The 15196-nt window shown below is 46.2% G+C and overlaps 1 long non-coding RNA gene across 1 annotated transcript; it reads left to right on the forward strand.

Annotated features, from left to right (window-relative positions):
- Positions 1-8861: 8861 nt before the first annotated feature.
- On the forward strand, positions 8862-12313 carry LOC125147456 (uncharacterized). Its single transcript, XR_007145199.1, has 2 exons — positions 8862-9328; positions 11557-12313. It is a non-coding gene; the product is annotated as an uncharacterized LOC125147456 (long non-coding RNA).
- The last annotated feature ends 2883 nt before the right edge of the window (positions 12314-15196 follow it).

The raw sequence follows: 15196 nt of genomic DNA on the forward strand, positions 1-15196 counted from the left end.
AGGGCTCGAACTCACGAGCTGTGAGATCATGACATCAAGAGGCGAAATCAAGAGTCAGGCGCTTAACCAACTGAGCCACCCAGGTGCCCCTAGAGACATTTTTAGTTGTCACAACTTGTGGGGGGGGGGGGGAGCGGGATTCAGGGTGCTACTGGCATCTAGTGGGTAGAAATCACGATGTCACTAAACATCTATCATGCAGGACAGCCCCTTCAGGAAAGAATTGTCCATTCCAGAATGCCATCAGTGCCACAGCTAACTAAGACCCGTGGGAGCACAGAACACCTAGGAACTGAACCACATCTCTAGTGTGTACTAACAGAGCTGGGTGATCATAAACTTCTCAAGATGCTTTTTTGGTAAGCACTAAGCTGAACCTCCTGCAAATTTACTGGCTGCGAAACATTGTTGCAAAATTCCCATTCCTTGCTTATCCTGAGCTATAAGAGGCCCACTGATAAGGGTTGCCTAGCTCCTAGGTGAAGTGCCCTTCACCCGGCTTCCCCCGATGACATCTTGCCTGACAATAGCACAATATGAACACCAGGAAACGGACATTGGTACAATACTAGCTACCGACTGACAATCTTATTTGGATTTTACCAGTTTGCTCAAGTTTCAACTAATTAAACATTAAAGAATGTATCCCTCCTCCCCCAAATAATCAACTTTATCCCTCTAGAAGTGCTTTCTATGGAAAGCAAGACAATAATCTTTCTGAGGCTAAATGATGCTAATTGCCAAGGATGCCAGGAAAGGAGGTTACTGGTAAAAAAAAAAAACAACAACAACAAAACAACAACAACAAAAAGACAAAACCAAAAAACAAAAAACTGGCTTTTAGTTTTATTAACAAACCTCTTCAAAACCGAGACCTAAATGATACCTTCTGGCTTGTAGTCCCTTCTTATTGTTTTTCAATTTGTCAGTTTGCAAGTCCCCCCCACCCAATTCACGTATTAAACCTCATGGCAAAAGGGAACTGCTTTCTCAATCCCATGCCCCTGGCAAGGTGTGAGCGCTTGTAACCACCTACAAACGCTCTGTAGGGCCTTTCAGCCAACACACACACACACACACACACACACACACACACACGAGTCTTCTACAAATAAAAATAAAAGGGAAAACTCTGCCCCAGACCTATTTGAGGAAAGGCACTCTCTTCACCTCTTTCGCTTTCCAACTACCGTGACCTACGGATGCAGGAAGTGATGAGCAGAGTACTGGATGCGGCCTTCACCCTCCGCCTCCTTCAAGAGCGATAGCCAAGAGGCTGTCAAGTTGTTCTAGCCATAAAATGAAAACTAGAAGACCAAAGGATGGCCAGAAAAGGCCCTGGCAGACAGGGCTCTAGCACAGACTTCTAGAACGCCATCCCAGAAGGCCAAAGTCCAGTGGAAGAGAAAGCCTCAGACCATGAGTCAGAAGAACTGAGTTCACACGTGTTGGCCTTAGGAGGCGGGGCCTTTGGGAGGTGACTGGCTCACAGGCTGGAGCCCTGGCGTAGGGGATGTGTGCTCTTATAAAAGAGACCCCAGGGAGCTTTCTTCTGGTCTCTGCCATGTGAGGACAACAGGGAGGAAGGAAACCTGACCGTGCCGGTGCCCCGATCTCAGACTCCCAGCGTCCAGAATTGTGATATATAACTGTCTGCTGTTTGTTAGCCACGCAGTACGGATGGTGTCATTATAGCAGCCCAGACTAAGACAGAGGCCTCGGGGACAGCGTTGAACTGATCTTCAGACTCTTTATCAGGAAAATGAAAACATCGGTACCAATCCTGCTCCACACTGAAGGTGGTTGGTTGTGAAGGCCATCGGCGTGCTTGCTGGGAAGATGTCCCTCATAGGAGGAGAAACTTATAACGCGTGCGTACTCATCCAATGAAAGCGAATAAGGCTGCGGCCACACACACCCACACGGATGAATCCCACAACTGCATCCCTGAGCGCAGGACGTTGCAAAAGAACAAGGAAGACGCAGTATACCTTCCGCACAGACAGGTCGAGTTATGCCGTCTACGTGGCTTAAGGACACACACTGATGTAGTCAGTGTGTAAAGCAGACACATGGGAGTGCAGAGTGTCTAGTTCGGGGCAGGAAGTACCCTGTGGGTGAAGGAGCAGGGCAGGCATTGGGGTCTAACAGGACCAGCAACATTATATTTCTCAACCTTGGCGGGAGGCTGTGGGAGTATTCCTGCCACTCACTATTCATGATACATTTTTGCGTGTTTTTAACACTTCAAAAGGGTCAAGATGTTTTTTTTTTTTAAAGTTTTCTATCCTCACCGAAAGAGGGCTTAAGTGTGGAAGACATCGTGCTGGTCGAGTCCCTGGGGCCCGTCGGAATGGGGCTCTCGTGGTTTGTGACCCTGTGCAATTTGCTTAACTGCTCGGCTGCTCTGGGCTTTCGGGTCCCGTCTGTCAGGAGCACCTCCGTCATAACACCTGGGAGGCTTAAAGGAGATAATGTTTGAAGCCCACTTACTGCCATACTTGACACATAATCACCTCTCCGTGAAGGTTAGACAGAAGCTACTGCACAAAATGCATGGGGCTGGACGGTCACCGGGATGGCTCATCGATTGAGAGCGGAGCAGCACTGTGTGCCAATAAAATAGATGTTTCCATCTCCCGGCCACTGCAACGTAATATTCAGGACACAGAGTGATGTTAGTATCCCAACCCCAGATTTATGGGCCGATCTTCCTCGGATAACTGGGGCCGCTCCACTGGAACATCTTGTGGAGATACAGTTGAGTCTTTGTTTGGATTCTTGCCAATAGCCATAAAAATTCTTCACCACTCAGTAAGGTTATGTATTATGGCCATGTAGGCATTTTGGCTATCAGAACTTTCGCTGTTTGGGCTGTGCCAGATAAACTTGAACACGAGACACCTTCAACAGTTTCAAGATTTATGGCAACAAATTCCAACTTCCTGGCCCCAGGCCCAGGCAAGTCATGTTCCTTGCCACCGTATAATGTTACCTCGTGTGGCCAACTCACAAAGCAAGGTGCCTAGAACAATGGTAGGCTTCACTGCCAAAACTACCAGCAAATGGAGCCCACTTCAATGGCCACGAGCCCCAGTTCTGGTTCTCCGTTGTCCTGCATTTGAGTCAACGTGGAGAGAAGCGTTTGAGTCAACGTGGAGAAGTGTTTCTTTGCGTGGTGCCCTCACGTGACTGTGTTACAACTTAACAGAGACTTGCTGTCTTAAAACAGTCCAGTCCTCTTGAGTCGGGCAGCAGGCTGCTGGGATTTCTTACTTCACAAAGAGGGCAGAAGTGGATGGATCCCCGCTCGAAGCCTCAAGTGGCCTAACCGAGGTGAGACTGCCCTCCACCTGCCATCCGCCGGCCTGCCCGTCCTGTGTTTCACTCCGTTTTCAGAATGAAAGTACCTCTCTATCCTGAAACAGCACAATCCTCTCAGCCTTTTCTTGGGTCTATAAATTCGCTTTCTACATGTAGGTCTGTGAAGCACAGCCTTGTTGATCCGACATCTGGAACTACTCAGGTGGTTTGTCTCTGCTGACTTTATGAACAATAAAAGCAAACCACTGGGTGATTCCTGGATATTTAAACTTGGGGCCTGGGCATCGTGGCCTCGCTGCTGACAAACACAAGATTTTCATTTTCCCTGCTGGATCCAAATGCCACAAATGTGGTTGTGTTCGCCTTGAAAATGGGCCGCTTGTGTCTAAGATATAATTTTAGAGCTGTGGGGGCACATACCTCAGAATTTCCAGCGTCCTTGCAAATCGGAGGTCTGTCCCCAAACCCAGGGATAGTCTCACTGTAAAGAAACAGACTAAAGTTGATGGCTGGCTAACTATAGTTTCTGTCCAAACTGAGAAGAAACCTATCAAACTACTGGGGAAAGCCCAGAGTCCACCCCACTCCTGGGACTACTTAATCGGTAGCATTTTTCATTCCACAGAAAAACACTTCTCTGAAGTGATCCTGAGCTGTTTGCAGCCGGTATGCAAATTTATAAATATCCTGAGAAATGTCATCAGAATCAAAGAGAGTAAGTCGTTACGGCCCGAAGCGAGAAAGAAAACAACTACGTAGATTAAATTGGGAAATGTAGAAAAATGTGTGATTCCGCTGTGAAAATATCACCTAATGGCCACAATGGATTAGAAGCTGATATAAATAATGCTGTGCAAAATATCTTCAGATGGTAACATACGTGGCTGGTTAAGAGTCTCAAACGATGCACCAACAGAACGTTAAACATGGACCACCAGGAACGATGCTAGCCTGTTCCATGGAGGCTTGAAAATGCAGACCCAAACAAAGATATTGTGGTCCTTCTAGAAACTCACTGAGTCATAAATAATCCCTCATCTGTACACAGACAGGCAACTTGGCAAAACAGTAGTTTGGAGGTGGAGTCCCCTCCGTTTCGATCTATGATCTTTTCAAAATCACGGATACCGTAGATACTCCAAAGGCTTACGTTTGCCCCTTTTGACAAGGCAGCAAGGCTTCTCCAGAACCTTCCTCCTGCCTAATGTGCAGGTGTTTCCTGCATCTCCCCCGTCCTCACCATGCTCCAGGTAGGTCTGTGAAGTACGGAAGTACTTGTCTCCATTATGTCCTTTTAAAAGGTCAACTGTGTCTTATCACAGGGTCTTTCTATTTGGACCTCCCTATGTTCCTTCCCACTTCTCCGCATGGTCCACTTCAACACATTCTAACATGATGTCACTTCCTCAGCGAGGCCTCTGATCATTCAGTCTAAAGGAGTCCTGGCCACCCCACCACATGATCCTCAGTATCTTATCATCCTGTTTATTTCCTTCATAGAGCTGCAGGGGGTGGGGTCAGGGAAGGAATCGGTGTGGGAAACATGGCTGACCAAGTATTTGGTGTGGGCCAAGTTTCCCAAGGCCTTCGGAGTCTGCTAAGGCATTTGGATGGTACCTGGGGAGTAATCTAGCATCAGAGTGGGATCACATCGCATTGTGGACAGGAGGTGATGCTGAGGAGACTGGAGGCAGGGAGCTCTTCAAGAAGTCACTGTAGTAGTCCAGTCAGAGAGGTGATGATCCATACATAATGCAGCAGAGTCGTGTTGAAGGAGAGGAGAGGAGATAAAGACGGGTAACTCAATTCCGGATCCCAAGGCACTTATCCAGTAGGGGGTAAAATCTAATACTGAAATAATTGCACTGCAGAGCCTCATAAGGAAGAAGGCCAAGAGAGACACCTCAAAGGAGGGGGGTTCCCCATGAATGGTCCTACTTAACTGATGTCATTTCCGCCCTCCTGCTATTAAAGCAGCCCTCTCGTTCATTCCTCCTTTGAGCCTCGTGACTTGTCTTTTCAATTTCAGTAAAGTTTGATTTGATCTTTTTTTTCTTTTTCAGTTTTCCTTTTGAAATGAGATCTGTCTTCCAGATTATTCAACAAGATTCCAAAGCGTAGCTTATGGAGGGCTAAGCTCTAGGTCTCTTAAAGATCGAGCACAAACACGAAAAGGTCTACATTAAAAATAAATAAATAAATAAATAAATAAATAATAAATAAATAAAAGCATGCTGATTTTCAGTTGCTAAATCCGACGTGAAAATTAAAAAGGAAAACAAGTAGTTATCTGCCGTAAGTGCCCTTTCTTTTACTAGATAAAGACGTGAACATAACTTGCTCTACAGATTAAGTCAATGCATACCCAGATGGCAAAGAGAAAGCAAAAAAGGCCACAGAATACAAATCACCGTAGATAGTGATTATATATGCACATGCGGCAAATGGCCAATTGGTACTATTACAGCATCCGGTTGAATATTTGCCAAAAAAAAAAAAAAAATTATTTTAGACCCAGCACTTAACTCTCATTATCGGTGATATAGCTTGAGAACTCCTCACTAAGTAATCACAGGATAATCTTATTAATTGAAGCTGTGTTAGGTTCAACTGCTAATTGCTTTTCATTCCGTGACAATTACATTGCTGACGGCAATGCAGATCGAGACCATTGTAAATAAATTTCAGCTAACAAAGGAGGTGATAAGACCCAAGGTGACAGATCAGGCCCGGCTTCCTTCTGATCTCTGATCTTCTACTTATGAGCCACGTGACTCTGGACAAGTTACTAGCCCTCTCTGAGCCTCAGTTTCCTTATCTGTAAGATGGCGTTTATAATAATATTTACTTTCTAGAAATGTCAGAGAGATGAAAGGAAATTTGTACGATGTGACCTTTGTATATTAAACTTCTCAGTAGATGAGAGTTTTCTTTCTCTTCAGGACCTCAACGAACTGGTGATACCCGGTGCCTCACCTCCCCCCTGTGAAGCTGGCCACAAGCACATAGTCACTGCGGCATGGGGAGAAGTGTGATGCTGAGTGAGATGAAAACCAGGCCATAGTTTCTTTCCTACCCCTCTCTTAGTGAATATTGTTAATTGCCAAAAAATTTGCTGGCTGTCATTCTAAGGGCCATATAATTTCTATGTTTTTCAAAAACTAAGGGCAAGTCAGATGAGTTCATGAGGCTTTAAACATTTATTGCTTATTACTTCGGCAGAGCATGAAAAAAACAAATAGATGATATAATAATTAATTCAAAATTTTGGTTTAATTAACGCTACCTGGCACGAACAGAGACAGTTGTGGGGCTGGAGAAATGTTTCTTGTGTCTAATAAATAAGCCAAAGAGACTTTATGGCTACACAAATCATTTATACTGAACACCGGTTTAATAGGTTGGCAACTGCCTTTTAATAAGTAGAAAGTATGAAATGTAATGGAGAGCCTTAAAAAATGTGTGAGTCTATACACTTACCAAGGAATGTCTCCCTTTTTATAGTCTTTCGTAGATTCTAGAGCACGTCCCTTTGCATGATCTCATTGAAGCCCCATTATGGCCCTTTCAACCCATCTAATGGATGAGAGCACTGAGGTGCAAGAGGTTAAACAACTTGGCAGCTGCTAAATAGCAGAACCTGGGCCTCGGATCACGTCTTCCATAGCCGAGTCTTAGGATTTTCTTGCTGCCACAGAGTTACTTCTGCGTGATCTCGAATACCAACATCAGAAGATAAGAGCTAGTAATAATATGGGCTGAGTTGTGTCCCCCCGAGAATTCATGAAATTCAAAAGTCCCACTCCCCAGTACCTCAGAATGTGACGGTCTTTGCAGATAGGGCCTTTCAAGAGGCGATTAAGTGAAAATGAGGCTGTTAGGGTGGGCCCGAATCCAATCTGACGGATGCTCTCATAAGAGGAAGAAATGTGGCCACATAAAGAGACACCAGGAATGTGCTCACACAGAGGAAAGGCCGTGTGAAGACACAGCAAGATGGCGGCCATCTGCAAGCCCAGAAGAGGGTTTTTGGAAGAAGCCAACCGTGCCGACACCCGGATCTCGTGCTTCCGGCCTCCAGAACTGTGAGAAATAAATTTCCGTTATTTAAGCCCTCAGTCTGGAGTATTCTTTCATGGAAGCTCTAGTAAGCCAATACATAGCCATACCAGACCAAAGAGAGTTACACCAAAACCACCATTAAAAAATGAACAATGGATGTAACCATATTTGTTTCGGTTAATGCATCTCTCTCCCTCTCTCCTTCCTTCTCTCTCCCCTCTTTCTTTCTCTCTCTCTCTCTCTCTCTCTCTCTCCATAAATATATATACATTTTCACTCTGGGATATGTATCACTCGAGGTCCAATCAGGATAAGGAAACTACAGTAATTTGAACCAGAAAAGTTTACTATAAAGAGTTATTCACTACCAGATAGTATTGGAATAATGGGGGATTGGCTGCTAATGGATAAATAGAACCCTGAGGAATATAGGAGTAGCAAGTATAAGAAGTTTAAGTAAGGTTAAGGAGGAGCCACTGTCCCTGGGGCTGGTGTAGACAACCCAAGGAAGAGCCCCCATCTACCCAGCCCACCATCAGGGCTGAGATCCATTTTGTTGGAGAGACCACTGTTTCGGCTCACTGGACGGCAGGCAAGTCGCTGTGGTGCCACGCCTGAGGAACTTGCCAGTAATCTGCCCTTTAGGGTGCCTTTACCGTACCTCACGTAGCAACGTCTCACTGGAGGTATTCCATCCCAAAATTGCCCTGGCCTCTGAGCAGAGTAAGCTCAGGCTACTGGGATCTGGCTACCGGGTGCTGCTGGCCACATACATGGCAGGAGCTGTGCATTGGGCAAGCCACGGGCACCCCTGGAACCGGGTGCTTGAAAAGTCCCGTGGGGTGCAGGAGCCAGAACCAGAAAGCAAAACACCTTCCTCCTGCAGTGTCTCTCTGGCGCCCTCTATGCACGGAGCTTGCTATTACGCTAGCTGGCCAAGGAGAACATTTTTAAGGGCTCTTGCGTTTCCCCAGAGCAGGCGGTTAAGGGTGAATTTGGAGCTGGGAGGCAATACATTGAAAACCGGCACAGGATGAGTCCCAGTTGTGCCTCACGGAGTGAGATTTTTGTCATACTCGGGCAGCGATACAGAGTCTTGAAAGAGGAAAGGAAGGAACAAACAGTGGTGCACCATCTGAGGGAACAGGTTAGCGCCGCTCAAAGCCGCGTATCCTTAGCTGTAATCTCTTGCCCCAAACAAGGGATACGTGCTCACGAGGCTGTACCCTCTATAACAAGAGCCAACTGCAGCATGGTGTTCCTGGATTTTAATCTCAATTTCCTTGTTCGTAGAGTTATGTTTGTCTGAATCACAATATTTACAAGTTAAATATTTAAAGCCTTAGTCATCTCAGAATGAGCAAGTACTTAGGGCCAATATGTTTCCTTCTTAATTAACTCCAAACTAGTTCCACCATTAACTTTAAATGGTAATTATCTCTAAAGATTTTTAATTATTGAGAGGAAGAGCTAGACCAAAAACTTCTCCAAACTGAGTCTTAGATAACGTGATGTCAGGATCCTTTTCTTCTAGCCTTCCTGGAAGGTTCTGGTTCTGCAAACAAGTACGACACATCTCCGAGAAACTTAGCAAACACTTATCGACAATGAGTCATCGCCATATGATGGGGGAGCTGAATGAGACGTTGGAGACCATTCGGGGATTTTTACCTTTCCTTTCACAGATGGGGAAACCGAGTCCCAGGGATCTCTGCCCCAAATCTCGTGACTACTGACTGGCCACACTGGAACCAAATCCAAGGTCTTACAATTTTCTCTGAATTTTCTACATGGCCAGCTCAAAAAGACACTATGCCGCACCCTGCGTTTTCTGGAGTAAAGCAGAGAATGTGGGGAAGGAAGAAAAGGGGGAAGAATCAAGTAAAGCTTGCTTCTTGCTGAGATTGTCCTGGGTGCCCTGCTGGAATTTCCCTTGGAAGAGGTAAGCTGGAGAGAAACCAGTGTTCCTGTTCCTCTTTCTCCCCAGTGGCCAGCGGCTGCAGTGATCATACACAAAACACTTGAAATGTCTGAATTCTAAAAGGAAACATCTGAAGGCATAATTTTGTCTTCGTGTGATGTAAGAGGCAAGAATGTGGATCGTTGGCTTTTCTCCGTTTTGCTTTCTGGTTGTTTACTTATTAATTTATTTTTGTCTTTGGTTGTGGGAGTCTTTTGGACATGTAGAAAGCCGTCTGGCTTGGGGGAGACAGTTCACACCTATGTAAAGAACATGCTGATGGTGAGAATTATGAACCAGCTGTAAGAATATCATTTTCGCATCTCTCAGACTTACCCAAGAATTTGGATGCAACAAGGATGCTCATTGACTATTCGTATTTTTAAACCATCGTAAATATGTTTTTTTATAGAACCGTGAGTTTCGATTTAGCCTTTTAAAGATCAGTTGAAGTATATAATTCATAAATACAGATGTGCTAGAACATTAGGCTATTCTAAAAAAATATACATAAGCCTTAACTTTCGAAGGGGGAAAAGCAAAAAAAGAATTTTCATCCGTAGACCTGGAGGAAGGGGAAGATGCCATTTTTGAGATTGTCCCAGCTCTGTTACTTTACTAATGAGGAAATTAAGACCTAGTCCGGGCCACCTGACCTTTATGCTGTCGTCCAGGCATTTAGAGGTCGGACAGTTGTTCAACTGAAATGTGTGTGTTGATGGTGTGCCCTCTTTCAATCATCAGCACGGCACCGGCACCCCCCACCCCCCACCCCTGACCACAGACTTGTAACTTCACATTTGGGACATTTAGGGTGGGAAGAATCAGAGTAGCTTGTCACCATTCAATGTCAAGGCTCCGTGTTCTCCAGGGAACTGTCAACATCCGTTTGTTTTGGGTTTCCTTGAGAAATAGACCGGGCACAGTAATCTTACTTAAGGAAAGAAGTTACTTGGGTCATAAATGCCCTCATTATAAACTAGGGATAAGAAGAGCCAAACTTGCCCACACTCAGTATAAAAATTAGTAACTGGCTGTGCTGAGGGGCATGGGGTAGGGGTTTGGAAACAAGATTTATAGCCTGTTCCCTTTGAGATATCATTCCTATGACTTCAGTGACACCCTTTAGACGTGGGAATCTTGTGAGAGTCAGTTTTAGGAAGTGTAATCATTTTGTAAAAGTGTTAAACTTTATTTTTACTTTTTTAGAGAGAGAGAGGGAGCATGAGTGGGGGAGAGGGGGAGAGAGAGAGAGAGAGAGAGAGAGAGAGAGAGAGAGAGAGAATCCCAAGCAGGCTCCACACTCAGCATGGAACCCAATGCATGCATGGCTTTACCCCCACAGCCCTGGGATCATGACCTGAGCTGAAATCAAGAGTCGGACGCTCAACCGACTGAGTCACCCGGGCGCCCTAAAAGTGTTGAAGATTTAAAATTAGATGTAAGAAGGAAATCATTGAGTTTTCCACCGTCCTCTGTCTTGTGTGTGTGTATACACATACACACATATATATGCCACCCCTGCTCTTTTCTCCACCCTCACTTTTCCATTGGAGATATTTGGACAGGACTGCCATCTACAGAGAAAGAAACGTTTCTCCTGGTACCCAGTGACATCTAAGTTTCCGACTGCCCAAATAAATACATGTCTCCCTGCATCCAGCTGTCTCAACAGGCCGGGGCGCTGGTGGACTGCAGAATCGTTCCTTCTCCTCCTGGAGAACTGGGCACAGGACCCAGCAGGAAAATGGACCCAAGAACCTTGCCCATGCAGCAGCCATGCCAGAAGCACCAACTAAATCTGAAAACCACAGATTCAATGAACTAATCCCTCTCCTAGGATTGCCAAGAAGAAATAATCTTGTCAACCGCCCCCTTTGCCGTGAGCCCTGATCCAAAGCTCAATATGCTTTTGATTTTCCTAGAGCCTTCAAAAAAAAAAAAAAAAAAGAAATGTTATTTCAAGGCCACTCCCTGTTTTCCACATTCTTGACAGAGGTATGTTTTTCATACTCTCCACAACACTTTACTGATGGGACAGTGTTTGTTTTTAATTTCTGTACAGTATTTTTGTTGGTCTCATCTATGTTTTTATAATTAATTGAACACACAGACCCAGACTCGTCATAGAGGGCATTGTGGGTAATTACATCCCAGGAACTGTTTTCCTGCTGAAAATATGTAAGATTCATCTCCCTGTTCTTTTCTAGTCACCCGAGAACCACAGCAGCAGCAAAGATATGAAATGCCATCTTGTGAAAGAACATCGAAGACTAGTTAGTGACATCCCCCCCTGTCAACCACGATGGAGACGTGAGCTTTGTTACAAACTTTATTCCTCAATCGTATGAGCAGGATCACAGCTTAAAGCACATGTAGACGGGATCTGCGAAGCGTTTTCCTCTCCATCATTTTCTCTCTTCTCTGTTTTCTCTGCCCTTCGCCGGCACATGACAATTGGGTCATCGGCTGATTTACTACGGGGGCAACAGGGCACCGCTGGTCTCTACGATGGCTGCCTTCGGCTTTTATCAACAACAGCCAAGGACAGAAGAAAGTTCCTCGTTATGAAATTACCTTGAGCGTGATGAGAGTTTCATCGGTTAAAGAAAATTTAAGTGAGAAGACTGCACCCCAGGGTTACTACAAACACATATTCTCTTCAGACCTTTCTGAGTATTAACTGATGTGGTGCTGACAGCAATTTTGAGGATTTAATTTAGGACGCTATTTTCTCTTTCTTTTTCTTAATGTTCATTTATCGAGAGAGAGAGAGAACACGCAAGTCAAGGCGAGGGGCAGAGAGAGAGGGAGAGAGAGAATCCCAAGGAGGCTCTGCATGGGCTCTGTGCTCCCCGATGTAGGGCTCGATCCCTCGAACCGCGAGATCGCGGCCTGAGCCGAAACCAAGAGTAGACGCCCAACCCGCTGAGGCATCCGGGGTGCTCTTTTCTTCAGTGAAAATGCTACTTATTTGGAGAGTGGCTCTGACTGCCTTGGAGGTTGAATGTGAAGAGAAAGCCTGCAAGGACAGGGCCAATCAGGCACTGGTCATATACCTACATAACTCGCCTTAAAATCGGGAGCTGACCTACTGGCTTAATGACCCCTGACCTCTGGGCTGACACTTCCAGAACGTCCTTTAGTGTGCTTGTCATGGTGGCAGCTTTTGGTCACCTTCAAGCAGGAAGTTTTGAGACCCTGTTGAGAAGTAATGCTGATTTGTACGGAAACTTTCAAGTTGAAATTGTCTGTGGGTCTTTTTTTTTTTTTAATTTTTTATCTATTGTTGTTGTTGTTGTTGCTGCTTATAGAAATCTGAGCTAAAAGCCGGGCCTCTGCTCCCTGCCGCTTGGGTTTAATAACAAAACACAAAGCAACCATATAAACAGACCCTTTTTATCAACTGTAGGCCCCAACTTCTCCCTCCTCGAAACATGAGTCACTGGGGCCTAGAACTTATACCGTAAGCGGAAACCAGATACCCCTAGAATCAGAAGTATCTCCAGCACTAATTGGATTAGAAATCACGAAGCATACTCTCAGGCCGGAGCATTCAAATCAAATTAGCCCCCATCTTGTTTTTTAAAAATAAAGAATTAGTGAGAATTAGTGCCTTGTGTGCACGTTATCATCAGAAGCCAATGAGGGGGGTAGCATGACTGGGGCCCCTCACGTTACTGGAACCCCGATACCACAAGATGCCCCTTTCGTTTCTGTCGGGCAAACCTGAGCTGGGATCTTAAAGGGCCACCGCTTAATTCCCCACGGAGGCGTAATGACAGGAACTCCTCACTTTGCCAGGGGGCAAGTGGCAGTCCAAGAGAGGTGGTGACAGGCCCAAGACCTCACAGGGGTCTGGCAGCGGCACCTATGGGTGTCCGTACCCGCAGCGCTGGTGATCTGGGTACCGGCCTGGGTCAGCCAGAGCTCTGTGGTCGCCCTGGCCTCGAAATATCACCCGGGCCCCTCCAGCGCCTCAACACAACCCGCTGGTGAAGGAGAACAGAGAACAGAAGCAAAGCGACCCAGCAGGGGATCTCTCCCTCCGGTTAGAAGGTAGGAGAAAGGAAAAGACCTTTGTCCTTGGGGGAACAGCGAGAGAAACTCGGCAAAAATAAAAGTGGCCTTTTCAATCAGGCTGCTTAAAAGCGGTGGGATGCAGGAAACTCCCGATGAACTGGGTTCCAGACAGAAGCGAGCTGGTGGGAAGGTGGAATCTGCAAGCATCCCAACAAATCACCCAGCCAGTAGTATTCCCTCCCAGCTGAGGAGAAGAGCCAGAAAACAGGCCCCGTGGCGCTTGGACTCAGAAGCCCAGACAGATCTTAACCCAAAGGGAACCGCCAGCCTCTGGAATCCCAGCTTGACCCCTTCTTAGCTCAAATACTGGCAAGATCGGAAAGGTAGATCTACGAAAAGAAATGACGATCACCTAAAAGTGTAACTTTGGGAGTAAATATCAAAGACAGTGTTGATCAAAATTTATTTAAAGGGTGATTTTAAAGCAAAGATAATGGCAATGTGCTGTGGGGGGTTATAACATACCCAGAAGTAAGGTATATGACATCGTAGCACAAAAGACGGGGGCAGAAATGTGAACGGCCTGTTAAAACCTTACACGTAAAGTGGCGTCACATTAACTTAGTGTATATTATATTCAGGATGCAAATTGTAGTCTTTGTGCAATCATTTAAAAAAAGAAAAAGAGTTGGTTAAGCATCCGACTCTTGATTTCGGCTCAGGTCATGATCTCACGGTCATGGGATCAAGCCCTACATCGGGCTCCATGCTAAGTGTGGAGCCTACTTGGGATTCTCTCTCTCTCCCTCTCTCTCTGCCCCTCCCCTACTGGCATGGGTGCTCTCTCTCTCTCTCTCTCTCAAAAGAAAGAAACATTAAAAAAGGAAAGAAAAGAAAAGGATATTCTCTCTCTCTCTTTGAGAAGCGAAGAGATGTGCCACCCAGATGTGCCTTCAGCATGCGGACACTCACCCCCTACCCCAGTTCTACAAGAGTTCACTACCACGGCTTCTTGCTGAATTTTTTTTTTTTTTTTTTTTGGAGAATTGCCCTTGGCCCTGGAAAGCAGCCTCACCCAAGGTTACCTCCCTTTTCTGGGGGGCAGCCTGCATCCTAGAGGTCCAGCCTCTGTGCCTCAGCTGGGGAGACTTCAGCTCCAGAGTCCGTGGTCGAATGGCTAAGGCCCTTTGTCGCAACAGGATCGGGTTCAACTTCTCCCCTCGGTCTGCTTCCCCTCCCCCCACCCCTTTCAGGTGTCGGTCCCGAGACCAGTCCCCAGAAAGCATTGCACGCAGTCTGTTTGCTGGGGAAACTGACCTCTGGGCCCAGGTCACCTGCCAGCTGCTACGATGAAAACCTTGTCACCTGGGCTGAGTAGCTGTGCCCTTACCAAAATTTTCACTGGTGGTGAGCTAGGATGCCATACCTGGGAGTGGAACGCGCTGAGGGAATGCTCAGGTGTTTAGAGTTTGGGGGAAATCGTAATTAGAAACCCTATAGAATCAGATGGCCGCTGCTAGAAAGGATCAGTGCACTGGAGAAAGGCAGTAAGAGACCATTGGTTGTCAATCAACGTAAGGCAAAGTAGGAACAGCAGAGGATCCCCGTCTTCGGCAACTGGAGGGCCGAGACGGCCGCGAGGCAGGCCCCGGATTTGACTATGGGAGAAGATGCGCCCAAAGGAGCAGGGGAGTCTCAATGCCAAGGTCAGGACTTTGGGGGGAAGGAGCGGGAAGGGGCTGGCTGGGCCGACATATTAAAACATTTAAAACCCCAGATCACCTGGAATTCTCTAGGCCTGAAGAAGCATCCTGCTCTTCCCCTTAC

The sequence above is a fragment of the Prionailurus viverrinus genome, chromosome D2, assembly GCF_022837055.1.
Source record: "Prionailurus viverrinus isolate Anna chromosome D2, UM_Priviv_1.0, whole genome shotgun sequence".
Taxonomy (NCBI): Eukaryota; Metazoa; Chordata; class Mammalia; order Carnivora; family Felidae; genus Prionailurus; species Prionailurus viverrinus.